Genomic DNA, 19540 nt, shown 5'->3' on the forward strand with positions numbered 1-19540 from the left:
ACTTCTGGAGGTCTGTTTTTGTCCCTGATTTCCTTTAAAAGCTTGTTGGTCTTGCCCATGGTGCTGAAGAGTGGCAAATGTAAGACACTGATTCTGTAGACATGTGTCCTTTATACACATAACAACTGAAGATCAGAAGTATTTGTACATGATTGTTTGAGTGATTGCAATCTGTGGGAGCCTAAATTCTGGCAGGGTCCTAGGAGATCAAATACTTATTTCACTCGATGATATGTAATTACATTTATACATTTTTAGTAATGTGGGTTTTTTGTGTCTTTTTTTAGTTGATATTCTTGTCTCTCCCTTAAAATGAAACTACTACTACTACTAAAAAAAAAGAAAAGAAAAGAAAGAAAGGACCGATTCTGGTCCTTGGTGCAACCTTCACTTCATCCTCTGCCTGAAAGGATCTATTTTATCCCTTTCCCCTTTTAGGCCTCAGCGTCTTCTGATTGGCTTCCTGTTGTTAGAGACTTTGACAATGGGTGGGTGGAGCTTCTGAGCCTGAGATCACCATATTAGGCGATCCCCTCCTCTACATGACCTCATAAAGATCCAAGAGTAGAAAAAACAGAGCATCTGGGACAGCAAGAGCCTCATGGGGCTTATTTGTATGTACACTAACCTCATCATATGAAACTCTGCACATGTTTAATTTGAACCTACATCAGTGGAACAGGAAATACATGACAAGGAATAAGAAAAAGCAGAATAGATCCAGACAATAGATCAAGACAAATGACTGCTGCCTGGGTGAAATTTTAAGATATTTCAGGGTGGTATAATTCATCCTGAGATTAAAATGAATCAAATCAATTTATGTTTTGTGGATGATAATAACCATACAGAGCTCGTGACCACACAATATTTTCTCACAAATGTTTGCAGGAGGCGTCTTCTTCTGGCTTATTTTCTCAAAAAATATCTCAGAGCTTATTGTAGAATAAATGGAATTTCATACCGGATTATCTGTTGTTCTGTACTTTTCCATTAGCGTTAAACCTTCACGTCTTTCTTGGTGAAGTTCATTAATTCATATCTCTCCATTGTCAAGCTTCATCTCCAATTACAATATGCCAGGGGAGCTTTTGATGCAGGCATCCCTTGAAGAAACTGTCAATATCAATATAACCATAATCCTCTTGAATTCCAATATTTTCATTACAGCACAGCATCCATGCCACACTGGTTTATGTAAAGTTTTTTTTTCCCGTTTATTTCCATGCTTTACTTTTGTCTCTCATTGTCTTTGAACAAGTTTCGTGGAATCAGTCCCTCCTCTTTTTCGCTTACTGTTAGTGTCTCTTCCCCTCAGGAGGGATGTCATGAGTTTAATTGCCGCCAGGTGACGAGGAGCTTGAAAAAACAGAATTAACCTTGTCAGCCCAGAGCCATCCCTCTTCCTCTCCTCTATCCGATGCATCAATTAAAGTTAAGCCACCGTGGCCCCCTGGTTTCAGCAGGCTCACAGTCAGGTACACAAAGAAAGGTGGAGAGGTACAGTACAGAGGAGGAGGAGAAGAGGGATTTACAGGGGAATGGACAGGGTGGATGAGAGAAACGAGACAATGAGCCAAGGAATGATAGACAGTTAGACTTGGCAGATAGACTGGCGAAGGGATAAAGGGGGATTCGGCTCTAGCAGGATTAGAAAGGAAGGATGATGGCACAAAGGCAGAGAGTAAGAGGGTCAAAAATGTGAGAGAGATGGAAAGAGATATGCATGTCGGTGAGAATCGGGGTAGAAGGCAGGGATCTGGAGGAAGAAAGGGAGAACAGGACAAAGATGAGGATGAACAGAGATCATTCATATTGTGAGTGAAATGTACCGAGGCCACAGGAGGGTTTTCAACCACCTGTTTGAAGACTGAAATCAGAAAAGACTAGAAATTCAAAAAAATGAATTGTATTGGATTTGTGGTATTTCAGTGTACTTGGGGGGAAAAGACACAGCGCATCACATCAAATTAAACAGAATCTTGGTATTAAGTGAACCTGGAGCTTATGAGATACCTGGGCTGTGGGACGGTTGACTTTTGAATTAAGGAGCTAGCAAGCTAAATGATTGCAGTTTGCAAGATATGTAGCTAATTTGCTACCTGTTATGTTAACCCAGCAACATTTAATAAAGCTGAACAGGTGGCCTTAGATCTCACTGTACAGAATCTGGCTGCAGAGCATAGGCCTAAAAAAAGTGCAACATTTTTTGCACACTTTAGGCTTCACAAGTTTTTCTTACAGTCAAGCGGACTTTACCCATAAAATGGCAAAATTCTGCTAATGCATGCTGATTGGTCAGGATTTATAATAGGACACCCATTTCCAAGCATTAGTGAGATGTTAGAGGCGTAGTGATTTCCTGAACTGTTTCCACTGTATCACAAATATTTTGGGCCATGCTGGACCTTCTCTTGAATCAGGAAGTCCAGAGAACAGCAGTCCTCCAGTAGTTATAAGGTCTTTGATGGTAAGTTCTGTATTTTCACTGAATAAATTACAAATGGACATAGTACAAAGACAACATGTTAGATTTTTTTTTGAAGACAGCACAAGAGGAAAAATAGACTGCAAATGTTGGGTACTAATTATAACATTATAACATAGTCTTCACAATGGCACTTACTGGTTTTCAAGGTTCTTACTTAGAGCATGAGCGAGAGACAGATCTGATTGAAAAATCAAAAGACACTGCAAGCTCAAAAAAGAAGCAATTTTTCAGTTAAAAGCCAGCTCATGTCGAAACCCTACCCTAATAATCCTCTACTTTAACCATAAAGGACTGTTATTTACGAAATGAACATCACATTTTATTAGACGAGACTTTAAATTGGTAATTGAGACCATAAAATCATCAGGAAAGTGTTCACTGAGGTCACAGATCAGAAATTAAAAAAGACAAACAGTCAAAGTTTGAACAGTTAATATGCTGTCTTTTTACTGTTTTCAATTAAGAAAAAATAGACTCTAAATTATTTGAAAATTTTTGGTGACCTTTCCACATCATCCCAACTTTATTGGAAACATGATTGTGCAATCAGCATGCTTTAATGGATCTGAACCATTTAACGGATGGCATTTTGACATCCTACAAGTATTTAATGCAATATTCATTTTTGGCAGCATCAGCTTGAGCATACTGGTTATTGTGCGTGTTGTCTCATTGTCATACAGAAGGAAACAGAGGCGCTGTTCATGGTATTAGGAACACCTGTGCTGCGACAAGTGTCTTCTGTGAAAACGATGTTATGGAGGAGCAACAAGGATGAATTTCTGTAATTCTTCACCTTCCTCATTCACAGTGCGAGTGCAGCGGTTTGTCTTGGAAGGCACAATGCTGTTTGTGTTGGCTTCACCTGTCCTCACAGTACTGTCTTTGTGTGATCCTCGAGACCTGTGACGCCAGGCCTGTGCAGCCTGAAAGCGCGATAATGGAGCACACACACACACACACACACTGAAACACACTTTTACGCACTCGTACACAAAGGAGCTCAGAGCTTTTAGTGCCTCTCGGTTACAACCCTCTCACCATCTCCAGTGGCATTCTTATCACCTGCCCCTTTCTCTCACACACACACACACACACACACACACACTCGGTGGGTCTTCACTCTACAGGTGTGCATTTGGGTGCAGGTCACATTTCATTTCAGATGTTCGCTGTCAGATACTTTCCCCCATAATTATACTAATGCAGGTGGCCAGCTAAACAGTCACAATATTATCGTAAAAGAAGACATATTTGTTTGAATGGAGCTTAATGAACTTCGGGAGCCTTTTACTTGGGATTTAAAACATTTTACAGCTTTTAACAGTTACAGCGTGGGTCAGTTGGTCCATGGCTTTGATGGTACCTGCATTGCTATTCCATTTACCTCACATGTCCCTGTGTCAGCCGCTTTTATATTGTTAATCAAACTTCTGTTCAAAGGATACATTTGCTGCTTTTTACCAAAACATACATTTCCCACAATGCTGCATACACACATTTAGACACATAAGCTGCCTGCAACACAACATTAAATATGGACATATCTACAGACTTTGTTGACTAAGCTTTTTAAGATTCTCTACTATGACGTATTAGCGCCACAACTACCATAATGTCCATATTTCAACTTTTCTTGAAATAGTATTTCAACCTTTTTCTAAAAAATGATCAATAATAATTTTTTTTCTCAATGTGGCTATGAAATACGGAGGGCCAAAAGAGCCACGCGCATCAAAATAAAGAATTTATTACTTCAATAATGAATTGTACAATAAAATATACATTAGTGAATTATTAATTATTAATTTTTAGTTCTTTTATATATTTATACATCACTAAAGTAATTTATTTTACTTTTAAGTTGTATTTTAAAAAAAGATTATGAAAATCCATTTTTTAATTTTGAATTTGAAAATGTTTTCAAATGAGGTTTCACTGAGAGTTTAATTCTTCAGTCTTCAATTTAAAGTATTTATAAATTTTTAGGAATGTTGATTTATTAGAAGTGTTTTTATTTTAGTTTAAATAATAAATTACTTTAGTAATGTTTCAATAAATAACAGAATTAAAAAATGCATTCTTAAATAAATTAAATAAATACATTTACTAATGAATATTTTATTCACAGCTCATTGTTGAAGCTCAAAATTCTTTATTTTGATGTGTGTGGCTCTTCTGGTCCTCCATACTAATACTCCTTTGCAGCTTCTCTAAGAAGTGCAAAATAAGCTAGTTTAGAAATTTTCCAAAATACCATGATGAGGTCATTCAGAGGTCAGCTCCCCTTCATATTCATTTTATTAATTCCTCTCTAAGTATTTTGTATTTTTAGTACTAATAATAAACTAATAAAAGGCTGTATCTTAACGGCAGTCATGGTATGTAAAAGCCATCATGGTGTCACGCATCGGTTTGAAGTTAGCATTTTGAAGTTTTATATTTTGGAGTCAAAAGTGACAATGCTTGATGAAGGGGTGAAAAAAAAATACAAGAAAGCTTGGTCAGCAAGTTTAAACGCAGAACATTCAAATAAAATCTTAGAATTTCACTCTCCAAAACTAGAGCATAGACTTCTTGGATAGTCTTTCGGTACATTTAAAGACACAGCAGCCATATTATTGATTAGTTAATTATAATATGGTGAAGCTGCCTATGTTCCCATCCACCTGTTTGTCAGAGAAGTCTTTATGAAATAAAATATCTGGAAGAAAAAAGATGTAAGGTCATTCATCTCAAATTAGCAAATTTTTTAAACATTTTTGGGTTTTTGTTTCTTTTGCACATTTAATCTGAATCATTTGAATACGAATATCTGAAAAACCATTAGAGATAAAAGCCTAAAATTTTCATTGCCCTTTCTTACCAGTAACATGAATGATGATTTGTAATTGGAAATAGAATGACCCTATATAGACCGAAACTTGTTTTTGTATTTGGTGTTAACGTATTTATTTCTTCTGCTTTTAACACTTCTGCACTGCCTTAGAATTCTACTTGCTGCTAATCAGCAAATGTTTGCTAATCTTTGAATATATTAGTAAACTAAGATTGTGACCATGGTAAGGAATGAGTGCAATATGTGCTATTTAGCTAAGTGTGAAAACAGAACCACACAGAGCTGCTGGTGCACTGCTTATGAGTCAAAGTAAGTCAAACTAATGAAGGATGGTTTCTGGTATTGAACCCGTGAATGTGGTGAAGTCTGGAAGGATTAGAGTCCTGCGTGACGTGACCTGCTTCTTCTGTTTTTCATTGTCTAGTAAACGTCAGCTTCTGCATGAACTCTGCTTCCTCATCTCATGGAGTTTGTAGATGTTGAAACCGGTGCAAAGAAAACTGTGAAAGGTAAACTTAGGATGTATTTCCAAAATAAATTTTGTTGATAAATCTTGTGAATTGTTTCTGCATGAGGAAAATCTGGTTCCCTAACAAAGCTGAATGAATGGTTTCACTGTACCAAATCATGCACATCTGGTCTGCTAGCCACATTCTCTTTCGGAAGTATTACGGTTATAAATAAAAATAAATTCCCAACAGACATCTGCTGAGTTATGAAATGTCACAGTTTGTGTTTCTAATATGTATTTGACTTTTTAATTTGCATGGTTAAAATAACAGTATGAGAAAGAAAACTAAATACGGCAGGAAGAAGCAAAGGTCACCATATCATGTCAGCTCAACCGTCCAGTGTACATTAATTAGCTTAATGTGCTTACAAGTGCATACATTAGACCAATTAGCTCGTTAAAATATGCGAATGGGGACGAGTGATGAAGCGTTTAGTGACACGCAGCCATATGTGCTCGCAGCAACCGCAGCAGACGACTCTCACAGCAGGGGGGCGGCTAGGTGCGTCAGTTCAGACGAGAGCTAATTAAATAAAGAAGCTAGTGTGGCTGTTATCTTATCATCACGTCTCTCCCAATTACCCGATCTTCTCCTTCCTGTCCCTCCTCCCTGCCTGTCCCTTTTTCCGTTATGACTTAATTTGTCCAATTCTCCCTCGAGTCGCTCTCTAACTATGGGAAAATATTTGAGCAATAATGGCGCCTGCTTCCTTGATGTTTTGTGTAGTTGTCAGCTCGTGCACCGAGGGGCTCTGAGGCCATGATTTAGTCAATGCAACCTCCCCCCTGCTGCCCTCCCTGTGCTGCCCGCTCACCCTCACTCTGTAGCACTTAACTAACTTTCACAGGCTGATAAAAAATAATTGCTGCCCCAAGGGTGGGGGGCTCCAAATACATTAGCACCACAAAGAGAGGAGCTGGGATCGCATTACAGAGAGCACTGACACTATATTGTGCAGCCTGGAGAGAGGAAAGAAATATCGGGTCAGACACCAGTGCGACGGGCGTGCCCGAGTGCACGCGCTCAAATCGCGTGAACGGCGCCACAAGATAGAGTCAGTACAGAGTCAGAGAAAAAGGAATGCACTCAGTGGTGTTTTTTTTTTTTTTTTTTTTTTCTTATTCGCCTGTTCTTGTATTTCTGTCTGTGTGTCAAAGGACCTCATCTGCCACCATGCTCCATTGCAGACCAATAAGACGGGGGTGCAGGAAGGTGAGGGGGTTTTGTGGTGGGGACGGAGTCAGGAGAGCGTGACTCGGCTGCAGGAAAGCTCTGCTTGTGAAAGAGGAGATGGAGGAGCTTGCTGAAAGGCCTTTAGCTGCTGATCCCATCCTGTTGTGTGTGTGTGTGTATATATATGTGTGTGCGTGTGGTGGTCTATCCAGCAGCTGCACCCTCTCCAGACACCTGTAGGACTTAACATGCCTGCTTGTCCTTCCTAAAGCACGTTCCACTGCTCTTAACCTCTTAACATCCACAAGGTCACCAGTGAACCATACAGTTTGCTTTTGATTAAGTCACATGGTAAAAAGGTAAATACTCATAACGTAAAGATGTTACTTGTAAGATGTGGTCTTTTCTTGCATTTTGGCTTTATAGCTGATAATCAAAGTAGAAAAATTTCAAAATAAAGTGGTAGACGTGATCCTGTGATCTTCGTTTTCTGACTACAGCATGTTGACACTCCTCCCTGTCCTCTGCCAGGACATACAGTTCTTGAACCTTTGTCTTTATCAGCTCCTTCATTGTCCTTATGTAGGTAATGTGCGGTTTACTGTATTTCTGTTATGCCCTTGGGTTGTACTGTACAGTGCATGCTGATGGATTATGTTGTCTGGGGGTTTTCGAAGCCAGTGGCCAAAAGTTCAGACTCTGTTTGACTCCTTTCAACTCTTTTCAAAAGCACCTCTTTGTTTACTTGATATGCTCTCGTGATACTCAGCATGATACGGTGACAGTTATTGGCAAGCTAGTTCTGCTGGTTCTTAATTCGTTGATACAAATTCAAACCTTCTGCACTGTACAGGAAAATTGTTATGTGTGAAAGTGTCATAACTTCAGCTGGGTGGAGATGTATTTGGATTGCCATACTGATTTTAGCTTCTAACAGTAAGTCCAGGCAAAGCTAGTGTTGTGAAAAATTCAATGCAATTTACAAGTACAGTTTTTCCCTTCAAATATACACTTTTTTCCCATGTTTTAACTGACGCCTGGTAGGACACAATGCTGTAGGTTACATTTAGGGTACATTACCAGAACGTGGCAGTAAGTTGCTTGGCAACCACTATTAGCACTAAGGTCCAAGGAATGGTGGTACGCTAACCCTACCCTAATCCTGTTTTTGAAGAAAAAGGCAGGAAATTAAACTAGCAGAGGACACCACAGAAAGAAAAACCCTATTTTATTATAATTTTTCACTATGTTGGGACCATAATGTGAAATCTAAACATACGTTTTATTCAAGCAAACCTAAAACTAGTGATTAAAGTTTGAAAATCATGGGGAAAAAATGCCTACTGAGTCAGTACATGAAGGAAGATGTGTTTTTTTTTTCTTTTTCTCGCAAACTTATATAGAGCTTTACATTTATAGCTCCAACAGTATCAATCAATCAGTCAGTCATTACATCTGATCTCAAATAGCTATGTGTATAAAGCACACCAGTTCAAAAAATCAATTTAATGGATTCCAGCCTCTCCACCACCATGGGCAAAGCCAACGAGCTGTGACAGGACATCAGGACAAAATTGTAGAGGTGCACAAGGCTGAAATGGGCTACAAGACCATCAGCAACAAGCTTGTTGAGAAGATGACAAAGGTTGGTGTGATTATTCAGAAATGGAAGAAATATATGACCATCAGTCGCCCTTGGTCTGGAGTTCCCTGCAAGATTTTGCCTCATTGGGTGAGGATGATTACGAGAAAGGTAGTGGATCAGCCTAGAACTACGCTAGAGGTGCTTCTTACAGATATGAAGGCAGTTGGGATCACAGTCTCGACAGGATGATTTCACAACCTTGAGGGGACAATGGATGGAGCCCTGTACCATAAAGTCTTGGACGAGAACCTCCTTCCCTTAGCCAGATAACTGAAGATGGGTTGTGGGTCAGTCTTCAGGCATGACAATGATGCAAAACATGCTTCCAAGACAACAAAGGAGTTGCTAAAGAAGAAGCATATTAAGGTCATGGAGTGGCCTAGCTAGTCTCCAGACGTCAGTCCCTGAAGCTTTGAGTTGCCAAGCTGCATCCAAGAACTCTAAAGGACTTGAAGACTTTCTGTAAAGACTTGGGGATCAAATATTTACTACAATCATTGACATGCAAATCAATGTAATATGTTTCTTTCTGGATTTTCTTCAATGGTTTTCTGCTTCTCTTTATTAAAATAAAACTGTCATAAAAATTAGTTCTTTGTAAATGAGCAAACTTATAAATTCAGCAGGGATTCAAATAATTATTTCCCCCACTGTTGGCTGTAGCCTTGTGTGTGAAGATCAATGTTTCATCATAGCTGAAATCTCAACAGACACTCTTTTTAATGGGAAAAGGGGAAAGCAGTAGTGTGCATCACTGTGAAGCTCCCTCCACTGTTAAGCGGTTATTACCAGCCTCGTAGAACAGCCGGAGCCTTGACTATCGCCTCTGAGAAACATCTGCTGATCGCTGCTGGCGAGGAAAAAGTGTGATGCTCAGTGGACTGAAAGGCCCTCAGAGAGATGAGAGAATCAAATAGTTTAGCCTCGGAGATTTTTTTTTAGTGACGCTAACTTTCTTTTAATCTTTTTAAACTTAATGTCTTCATATAAAAGTTGGAGTATGCTGACAGATCACGTAAAATGCTTCACTGGGAAGTCCTTGGTGTCTCTTGATCTCTTTCACAACGCTTCAAACTTTTGGTGAAATGTCAAAAGTAAATCCACCCCTCCTACTTTTACAGATTTAATTAAATCTTGAGTGTTAGTGCACTTCTGAAGTGCAGAGCTCAACAGGTACAATCACTGAACCTTAACAATAGACCTTCAACAAATTCATTTGTTTGTATCACAAGTAAAAACTCAGAATAAAAAGTCAGATATCACCTTTTTGGCCTCCAAATGAGAATTTGAGTCACTGCATAAAAAGAAAAAAGAGGGAAACCAGCAATAAAGTGAAATTAAACTTCCATTTAGTTTCACCCGCACCGCTTTTAGCCAGATGACTGTGCTTTTCTCTTAAGATGAGCTGCAATTTTATAAAGTAGAGGGCCTGGGGTTGGCTTTCTAAAAACGGACCTCAAGGTTGCAGCTGGCAGTAACAATGGCCCAGTCCTGCTCGCGTACCTTTTATCTTGGCTGTACCAGCATTGTGCTTTTCCTGGTGAAAGTGGAATTAGGTACAAGGTGAAATGGGAAAGTAGCTCTGCATGATGACCCACTGCATCCAATTCATTAATTTTTAGAGGTTTTTTACCCCCCCCCCCCAAAAAAAAACATGTCATTTATGTCCATTTAGACATCCAGCTGGCATTTACTAAGAACAGATGAAAAAATCGAATTGTGACTCTTTCTTTGATCTCTCTGTCATGAACAATGCAACACTGCATGCAACAATGCATCCTCACGGCAGCTTTGGAAACACTCGTAGAGCTAACAGTTTGAAGGAGACGTTTGGCTTACAGACTACAGGTTGAACCACATGCATTACAATACTTTTGCTCTGGTTTCTGTTTGGATCTAAGTGAAGCTTATGGTTTTATTTAATATAAAGTCTTTCAGGGCTCTAGACTAACTTTTTGACATGGGCGCACCGGTACGCCTAACTTTAAAAATTTAGGCGTACCGGCACAAAAGTTAGGCGCACTCAAATTTTTCAACCGCATCGCTTAACACCGCAGTTTTACATGTGCACTTTCTTTGGGGGGGGAAGTCCATACAGACAATATTAATTTCTAAATTATTAACTAACAAACTTGTGCTTAAAGTGCTTTGTCAATATTGTAGAAAATGTTAAAAACTTAATCATCATCTTGGCCTCCTCTGACGACCTGTTTGCTGCTGTCTGCTGCTGAAAGGCCGTGGGGAGAGGGGACACTTGGGCAGTGCATTTATCGCAGCATATAATGTGTTTCCTGGATACACTGTGCTTTTTCAGCATTCAAATATTGATGGCACCGTGTCAGAGCACTGGCTATGAATTTCAGACAGATCAGGCCTTAACTTAACAAAAAAGTTATCAATAGTTCTTTTCATCTTTTCTTATTACCCACAGCTACAGTACATCCACTTCTCTCAGGCCTAGGCTGCTCACTAGGGCTGAGTATCATCACTGATTTCTATAATCCATTCAATTCCGGTTCTCAAAGTCCTGATTTGATTCAATTTAGCCTCAGACAGTCAGAAATATTATAATTCTGATCATTTATCAGTACTGATACACATGAGACTTCATCAGAATTGTGAAAATCACAGCAGATGCCTTTGTGTGAAAGTAACTGAGAATAAAACACAGGAAAACATGAAGGAGATTTTCCTGGTCTGGCTTTTTATAGCAGATAACCTTAAAAATATTCTGCAATTTTGCATAATTTTAAGAAATTTAAATTTCTTCAGTATTGAACAGCAGAAATTAGGCTTTCTTGTCCGAGGTCATTTAAGTGAAAAAAGAAAAAGCGCTGTAAACAACGCTAGACTGGTGGGTAATAAGCGAATGAATAATGCAGAAAACAGATTTGAGACGGGAAACTGTTCCTCAAGTACAGAGAGAGAGAGAGCTGTGCAGGAAGTGTGATTTTTATCGTGGTGGAAGCAAAACAGCAAAAGTCAGAGGGAATTCATGACGACATTGATCAAATGTGAAGCGCAGTTTGCTGCTTCTTTTGCTGCAGGCTCGGTGAATTTTGGTTGGAGAGAGGCAAAACCTGCAGCTCAGAATCAGCGCAAAAAGACGTAAACACAGCGCGGACCCGAAGAATCGCTAAGCTCCGACAGCGTGTCCGTGTTCAGGCCGTCGGGTGAGAAAGCCGAGAAAGACGAAGCTGATTCTGATGTGTTGGGTCCGCTCCGTGTTTAGGTCTTTGTGTGGAATCCGTTAATGAATTGATATCGCTTTATTCAAGCTACTCACCTCTCTCTTCCACCTGCACTTTCAACTGGACCACGGCCAATCAGAGAGGTCCCGCCCCTGACTATCTCTGATTGGTTTAGTCCACGATAGGTGCATAATGTCTGTCTGTTGTTGACCACACGGAGAGTTACAGAGATTTTTTTTTTGTTACCGGAACAGTTGGTCGCACCTGTGCGACCAAATATTTATTTTTAGTCGCACCACTGAAAATTTGGTCGCATTTGCGACCAAATTGGTCGCACTCTAGAGCCCTGTCTTTACTACATCACTGAAAGTCACATTTTCTGGGTTGCCTGAGTCTCATATTTAAAGATACTTCTGGGGAGGCTGCATAAAATGCATAAAAACAATTAAGGATCCATAATTGACCTATAGACGACTAAAAATACAAGCTCTGAAGCTGGCATGAACATTTTCTTACAACATAAAGTGCTGGTACTAATGGTACCCATTAAGGGAACTGCAGTTTTGATAGTTTGTGCACAGCTCCTGCTTGCACACTGTGTGGGAATGATAACACATACAATGTCCTGCACCATTATGTTGGTCTGTTGTTTGTACTTCATGTCATTTATGTACACAGCAGCAGAACTAGCATGTATACTGTATACATAAGTAATGACGACAAAGCCGATTTGGTGTCAGATACAGATTGTGTAGCTACATAACAGGTAGTGGGCTAATTGCACCTGTGCTGGATGTTGCTGTGGAAAATACATCTTTGCTTTTTGCTATTACAGGATTTACTCTTGGATGAAATCAACTTGGGGGTTGCCCTTGGGTCCACATGTTTGACTTAGCATAGATTTTACACTGGATGCCCATCCTTACACAACCCTCCCATTTTTCAGGACTTGGGACTGACACAAGGACTACAGCAGCTTGTGAGCCCACTGAAGCTTTTGTCTCTTAATGAAATGGAATTGAGGATCATGTTACGCACCAGCACTACTGTGGGCTTCATTAAATAAAGTAGCCCTAGTCCCCCACACCCAACAAAATAAAGCCAAACATTAGTATCACTATCATACTGCTAAAGTCAGGTTTTAATGTTTGAAATCTAAGAAGCAGACCTGTACGATGCTGAGGGCTGCAGCAGAGGGCTGTTTTCACTCTGAATGAATCACTCCTGCTTTGCTAATGAAAATAACAGCTCTTCATCTCCACCTTAGGCCACTTATCTCGTTTCTGAAAACTGAGGTGAATTAAGGAGTGTGAATATGAAGAAACACTTGAATGTCTGTCCAGGCCCATTAGAAACATTCAGCACCCACTTTGCCCTGAATTTGATGTAGCTCGTTTATTAATTTTCAGAGAAATATATTCATTTTAAACCTTTTCTTTTCCCTTTTTATCATCCTGCACACTATTTTTAGCTTCTCTCCTTTGTACTAATCCTTAATGGCCTCTTAGATTTGTCCACGGAGCAGTCCTGGCTGTAATTGTTTGCTGTGTTCAGACTGTATTAACTCTGGACTGTGTTGTTTTCTTCCGTCCCGAACATCTCACCCGAATACACCGTTGAACCCAAGCAAGTGCTAATTTAGCTGATTAATCACCTCTGAGCCAATGCTGACATCACCAGCTCGCTTTCTCCTGGCCGGGTGGAGACAGGAAGGGGTGGGCGGGGGGGGAGGGAAAGGGGAGCGTATCTCTTCTCCTTCCCTGGTTTATTTATAGTGGGGGTGACTGGGGAAGTGGGATGGATCCGGGGGGAGTTGGGCAGGTTAACATCACACTAACTGAACAGGTCAGGTCTGCCCCCAACCTCCCCTCATCCAGTCATTAGTCTGTTCCCTATTGGTCCACAATCCCCACCTCTCATTTCTTTACTCGTCACAGGTTTTCACTCACTGCAGGCGCTGAATTTAAATTGCTGTGCACAAAGTAAGAAAAATCTACAGCTTTGAAGTGGGAGAACCTTTCACCGTGAACACAATCACAGGACCCCTCTCATCGATCTCCTCTGCAAAAGATGTTAAGGTTTTATCTGTTCTCTTAAAAGCAGGTTGCTGGATGCAATGTGGCCCCCTAATGTAAAGTAATATCTCCTGAAGCCCTTTTTGGAATACAGTTTTATTATAAACAAAGGAAACTCTTTCCCACAAACAAGCCCTGCTCACAGTCTGCCTGGGTTATTGTCTCAGTTTAATTCTGCAACTAGGCTTCACAAATTCTCTCCCAATTTTAAGCTTTCATTTGGTAGCCCATCTCTCAGCTTGACTCCTGATCCAGTCTGCAGCCCTGAAGGCTCCCTATGAAGAAATCCTTAAAAACATATTGATGTAATCTCTTAAAACAGCTGCTCATTGTAGATACTAGAAAAGATAATTCAAATAAGAATGATTTGCATTTGTGGGACTATTTCAGTGGTGCATAAAGACAAATTTAATGAGTTTTTTTCTGGTTGCAGGATCGTGTAGAGGCGGTTCGTGTAAGGGCAGACTGAAAAATTGGAAATCAGGTATCAGCTACACATTAAAACTTTGTCCAACAGAAAAAAGTGATTCTCAGCAAAATCACCGTTATTGTCTGATCGGTGCATCATCAGCGGTGTGTTTTGGTGTTGGAACAGTCATCCTCACCTTCAAAGTGGCATGATGGTCCAAGAGTCACAGGACTGAGGTTCATACCCAGGACCTTTTTACTGAAAGAATGGCAACCAACAGTGCTAACCAGCATATGCACCACCATACTGCCATTTGGATATAAAAAGAACAATGTAGAAAAAAGGGTGGGATGCTGACCTAACCCTAAGTGCCACAGTGGGATATGCAGTATCATCCACTGGTGCAGCACAGTCATGTATAGGAGTCCAGTTATTGACCTTTTTGTTGCTGAGTATAACCTTGAAATTCTCTACTTAGGGCTGCGATGATTTTCACCTTTTCCCACGTTACAGAATAAAAATAAAGCGACGTAGGTCCTAAAAATCCTGTGAGGCATCACTGAAAAACATATTTCATAACTGAACACGAAACCTCAAAGAACATCTCAGCCTATTTGGACGAGTCCTGGAGAAATGATGTCTGAGTTGCGTATCTTCATTTTGGTAATTTCATCTCTACTCCATGTCTCTCTTCGCTATCTCTCTCCTCTGAAACTCCACCCAGGTATCCATCTGTCAGCTCCTCTCAGGAGGGCTCATCAGGCTAGAGTCATGAATGCTCCATCTGAACCGTCAGGAATACACTCACCTTGTCCTCCCTCGATACTTCTCGTCTCTCATCTCTTCTTTTTTTCCTCCTCTTCTCACCTTGTGTCACCTCTCATCATGTCATCTGCTTCTCCACCCTTTGCTCGCCCCCACCCCCCTAAGATGCCTCTTGCCATCTCTTTGCTTCACTGTAACCCTCTGCTGTAGAATAAACGCTATACCAAGTGTGGCCACGGGAGTCAGGTAAATAAAACCAGGACAAGGTTATCGGAAAAACATGTTGGTTCAAGATAACTACTACCCCTTTAATGCTTCTCTGTTCTCCACATCTGCTGGAGGCTTGAGCCCAGCGCCATTGAGAGTCTCCTTACGTCGCCATTGCCAGATATTATGACACATTTGGTGTTCTTTTTATGGCCTCAGCCTCTCTGCTGGTGCTGAATGTGGAGCATGAGGTGGCTGCATTTAAAAGGAACCACAATAGTAATAAAAGGTAATGAAGAGTGCACGATGAAGCATCATCTCAGGAGTCCCTGTCTATTAAACCTGCCTGTTATGATGCTAATGAGAGGTGTTTTTTGTGTAGCGATGCTGGGTTAAGCATATTATTGTGCCTGTGGTTGTTATGAACATTAGTTACAAATAGTCTCCCCACAGATCAAGTTTCATGCTGATTTTAGGACTGCTGCTGTGTTTAATGGAGAATAAGAAATGCAGGGAAAGAGGAGAGAGAGGGAGAGCTGGTAGATGTTAGATGACTGATAGAAAGCTTGGGCACGGTCAGATTTGCATTTTAAAATCATTGTTCCTTTAGTTTTTAAAATATATGATAGCTTTCAGACCAAGAATCAGTCAGAGGACAACGCTGGAAGCTCTTTTCAACAGCTGATAACGATGACTGCTGAAAGACAAAAAGTGCCTAAATGCAGCATTATGAGCCCCTGGTGACTCAAAGATATGCATACGGTGTCCTTTGCTCTCGATGTCTAATATTGGAAGGAGCAAAGTCAAACAGTCCTTTGTGAAACACTAAATAAGACTGAATAGACTCTGGACAAATCGACTTCTACTCTTGCATGTATAGCCTGTACAATAGTACCTCTCAGGACTAATTAGTGGAGTAACTATGTGGACTTTTCCAGTGACTAAAAGGTTCACACATGTTCCCAAGCAGTAAAAGGATCACATGAAGCATTCTATATAGCTTATGTTGAACCTAAAACAAAAGAAAATGAGGTGAAATATAATTTTTCTGTCTTGGAAACTGGAAACCTGATTAAATGAAGGCTATTTATTTCATTCTGACTGCTGTCATTCTGTGTCAGTCTCGTGTATCAGTGATGCAGAGGTTTGTTTGCCGTGTGTTTTTTAGGTTTGCTTCGGATTCTTCTGGTTCGTCCCACAGTCTAAAAACAGGTTGTTTTTTTTGGTTAATTAGTGATTCTGAGAGGGCTGTATGTATGTGCATGGATGTGACAAAGCTTTTTTTTTGTATCGTTAAGCTGAACCGTTTTTGGTTTTTTTGGTTCTTTATCCGTCAGAATAGTTGTCTGAAGACCAACAAGGATACCCAATGGATTTTCTTTGCCAAATGGATTATCACGGCCTTGCCGTATTGGTCCATTTGATTGGCCTTTGTTGTTATTATTTATTTTATTTTATTTTCAGTTGTTACAGACGGGACAGACATGACTGAGGGATAGGAAAGGGAGAAAGAAAGAGGAAGGAAAATAAAAACAGAAGGGAAGAGGGACAGTGAGAAAGGGCACTTAAAAAGAGAAAGAAGAAAAAAAATCACGTTAATCGAGCTAAGTGTAAACAGCAGTAAATACTAAATATTGAATGTTGTTGTGTAGCAAGCAGGACCGACAGCGCACAATGTGCCTGGAAATAGCAGCCAATAGAGGTGTAGTTTATGTCTATGAACAGTGAACACCCGTGTGCACACCTGTGTGGATCAGCGTGCTTGTATTCAAAAGGTTTCCCCATGTAATGGTCTGCTAGAGGATGTAGAGAGCCATAGCCCTGTCCCCCAGGGCATGAAGCAGGCATGGAGGAGATCCAGGCCCCAGACATCCAGAGGCCCCAGAGTGCGAGAGCCCAAGGAGGACCATCCGTGCCACCCTCCTGGGAAGAGCTGAGGAGAGCCCCAGATGAGGGGTCACCCAGTAGCCACGGAGCAGAAGCCAGAGGGGGCTGGAGTGGCGTGCCCGCCGGCTCTGCCGGCAGCCAGCTGTGCCAGAGTGAACCGAGCCGCAGGCCCAGAGGCCCGAGGGCCCCCTTTGCCCCGGAAGAAGCCTGACCGAGCAACAGGCACCAGGCCCCACCAAGTAGTCACCGGGAGTGAGCTGGTACCTGAGCGCCCGGCTCCGGACACCAAGAACCACTAACGCACCGACTCCTGAGGGCATCAGTTACAGGCAGGGAGTGTGGTGAGGGGAGATAGGCCTTTGGAGGGCCTGGGAGTTCCCAGAGAGGTGACAAAGCTTTGAGTGGATGGTAAGACTGGAAATGTGCAAAAATATAAATGCTCTTCTATTTTCAAGTGTATATGTGAATAATCCAGAAAAAAATAATAATAACTACTACTTTTGGACCTTTTGTGAACCAGTCCATTATTTTAGTAATACATTTTCATGTTTTCCCAAAACTAAGTTACTATAATGACCAACAGGAGACCAGTGGTATGTGAAGTTATTTTAACTACATTACTACATTACCCAGAAGTAAACATTGGTTAGTTTGGCAACGGTTCATCCTCTGGGGAACTTAAATTTGTGTACAAGGTTTCAAGGCAGTCAATCCAATTGATGTGCATGTTAGTATTTTTGTAATGTTAGTACAATCATGTCATAGTTTTTTTATTTTTGTGTGCATTACTTGACATGAAGAATTAAAAGATATCAACCTTAAAATAGAATTTTATTTTAAGCATGAGTAAGTTCATTAAAAGCAGGTTATTTCATTAGTTCAAAAAAACCCAGAATAATCATTTCTAGACTTGGTTTTAATGCTGTTCTCTGGCTTGTGTGATGCTTAAACTATCTGAACCACTTTCAACTGAAGAAAACTGATGAGTCTGATACAGCAGGATATTTTGAAGCTGGGGGGAGAGTAGCAGGTTTTATAAAGAGAAGAGAATTTACCTGGACCTCACATACCCTTCAGTATGTGAGGGTGGATGATTTTGTTCCTCCGTCCCTTTGCACGAAAGCAGATGAAGCGTGGAGCACAGTAATGATTATTTTTATAGAAGCAGTGTTCTGGGTCACAATGGTCTATGAGGCACATATTGATTTCTAGTTAATTTTAGATCAGCAGTGAGAAACCCTTCATCCGTATTCCCTTTGATTCTCCTGCAGTGTGCAAGCTCAGCTCCCTGCTGTTTTTGTAGTTCTGTTACAGCATAGCCCTCTGCAACCTCGATGATCGGATGCTACGAAATGATTGAAGGGGTCTGTAGACGACTTTACCTTTGCGTGTAATTTCTTGCCACATTAAACACGGTTTTTGAACCAACACACCAATATTTGTAGTGATAACATCAGCCTGTCGATGTTTGCAGTGTTAAAATGTCAAATAAGAGTTGCTTAGCATTGGCTTTGTGGTTTGCTAACCCCCTATTTTTTTCTAGTTACCTGCATTTTTACAGTATGAACTCAGAATAGCAATTCTAAAAATGATATTAGCTGATTTGGGAAACAGCTCACATAACCAAAACAAGTAAATGCAGTAAAAGCAAAGCAGTGCCTCTAAGTATATTCTAAAGTAATTTAATAAAGTGGTATCCAAGTTCATTTATTAGCAGCAAAACTGGGTTTTTTGTTTGTTTTTAAAAATGTGATTTTTTCAAACTTCATTTGTGTGCCCATCCTTAGCTGTAATATTTAATAATAGGGTTTTTATTTTTTACATGTATTGTAAAAGAATGTGAACTTAAACACACAGAAATTAACCTCTACTCCCGCTGATGTATGTAAGTGCTATTTATCATTGCTCTAAAAGGCAGAAAACTAACAATTTTAGTTTTTAATTAAAAAATGTATGAAATTTGAGAAATCTAAAGAAAATCTGCAACTCCAGGAAACTGATGACACGTCAGTGTTGCATGTGAGAAGAGAGTATGCCCACAAATTTCAAAACCCTCCAAATCTGCAGAATTTGGCTCCCATCTGAAAAAACAAGTCTTCCTGAGCCTCTGATTGATGCCTTTGAAAGTGTTTCTTCTTCTTGATACCCTGAGTGTTTCTGAATTTGAAAAAAACATTGATTTTTTCTAATAATATAATAACTCTTGAGATGTATTTGACCACTTTTAGGTACATTTTTGTATAATAAATACCCTTAAAGTCATCTGCTACTTCGGACAATTTTCACAAAGACGATATGTTCACTCCATTTAAATTGAACTTGGGTTTGTTTCCCCCCTTGGTGCAG

Source organism: Aulonocara stuartgranti (genome assembly GCF_965226115.1).
Source record: "Aulonocara stuartgranti genome assembly, chromosome: 16".
Lineage (NCBI taxonomy): Eukaryota > Metazoa > Chordata > Actinopteri > Cichliformes > Cichlidae > Aulonocara > Aulonocara stuartgranti.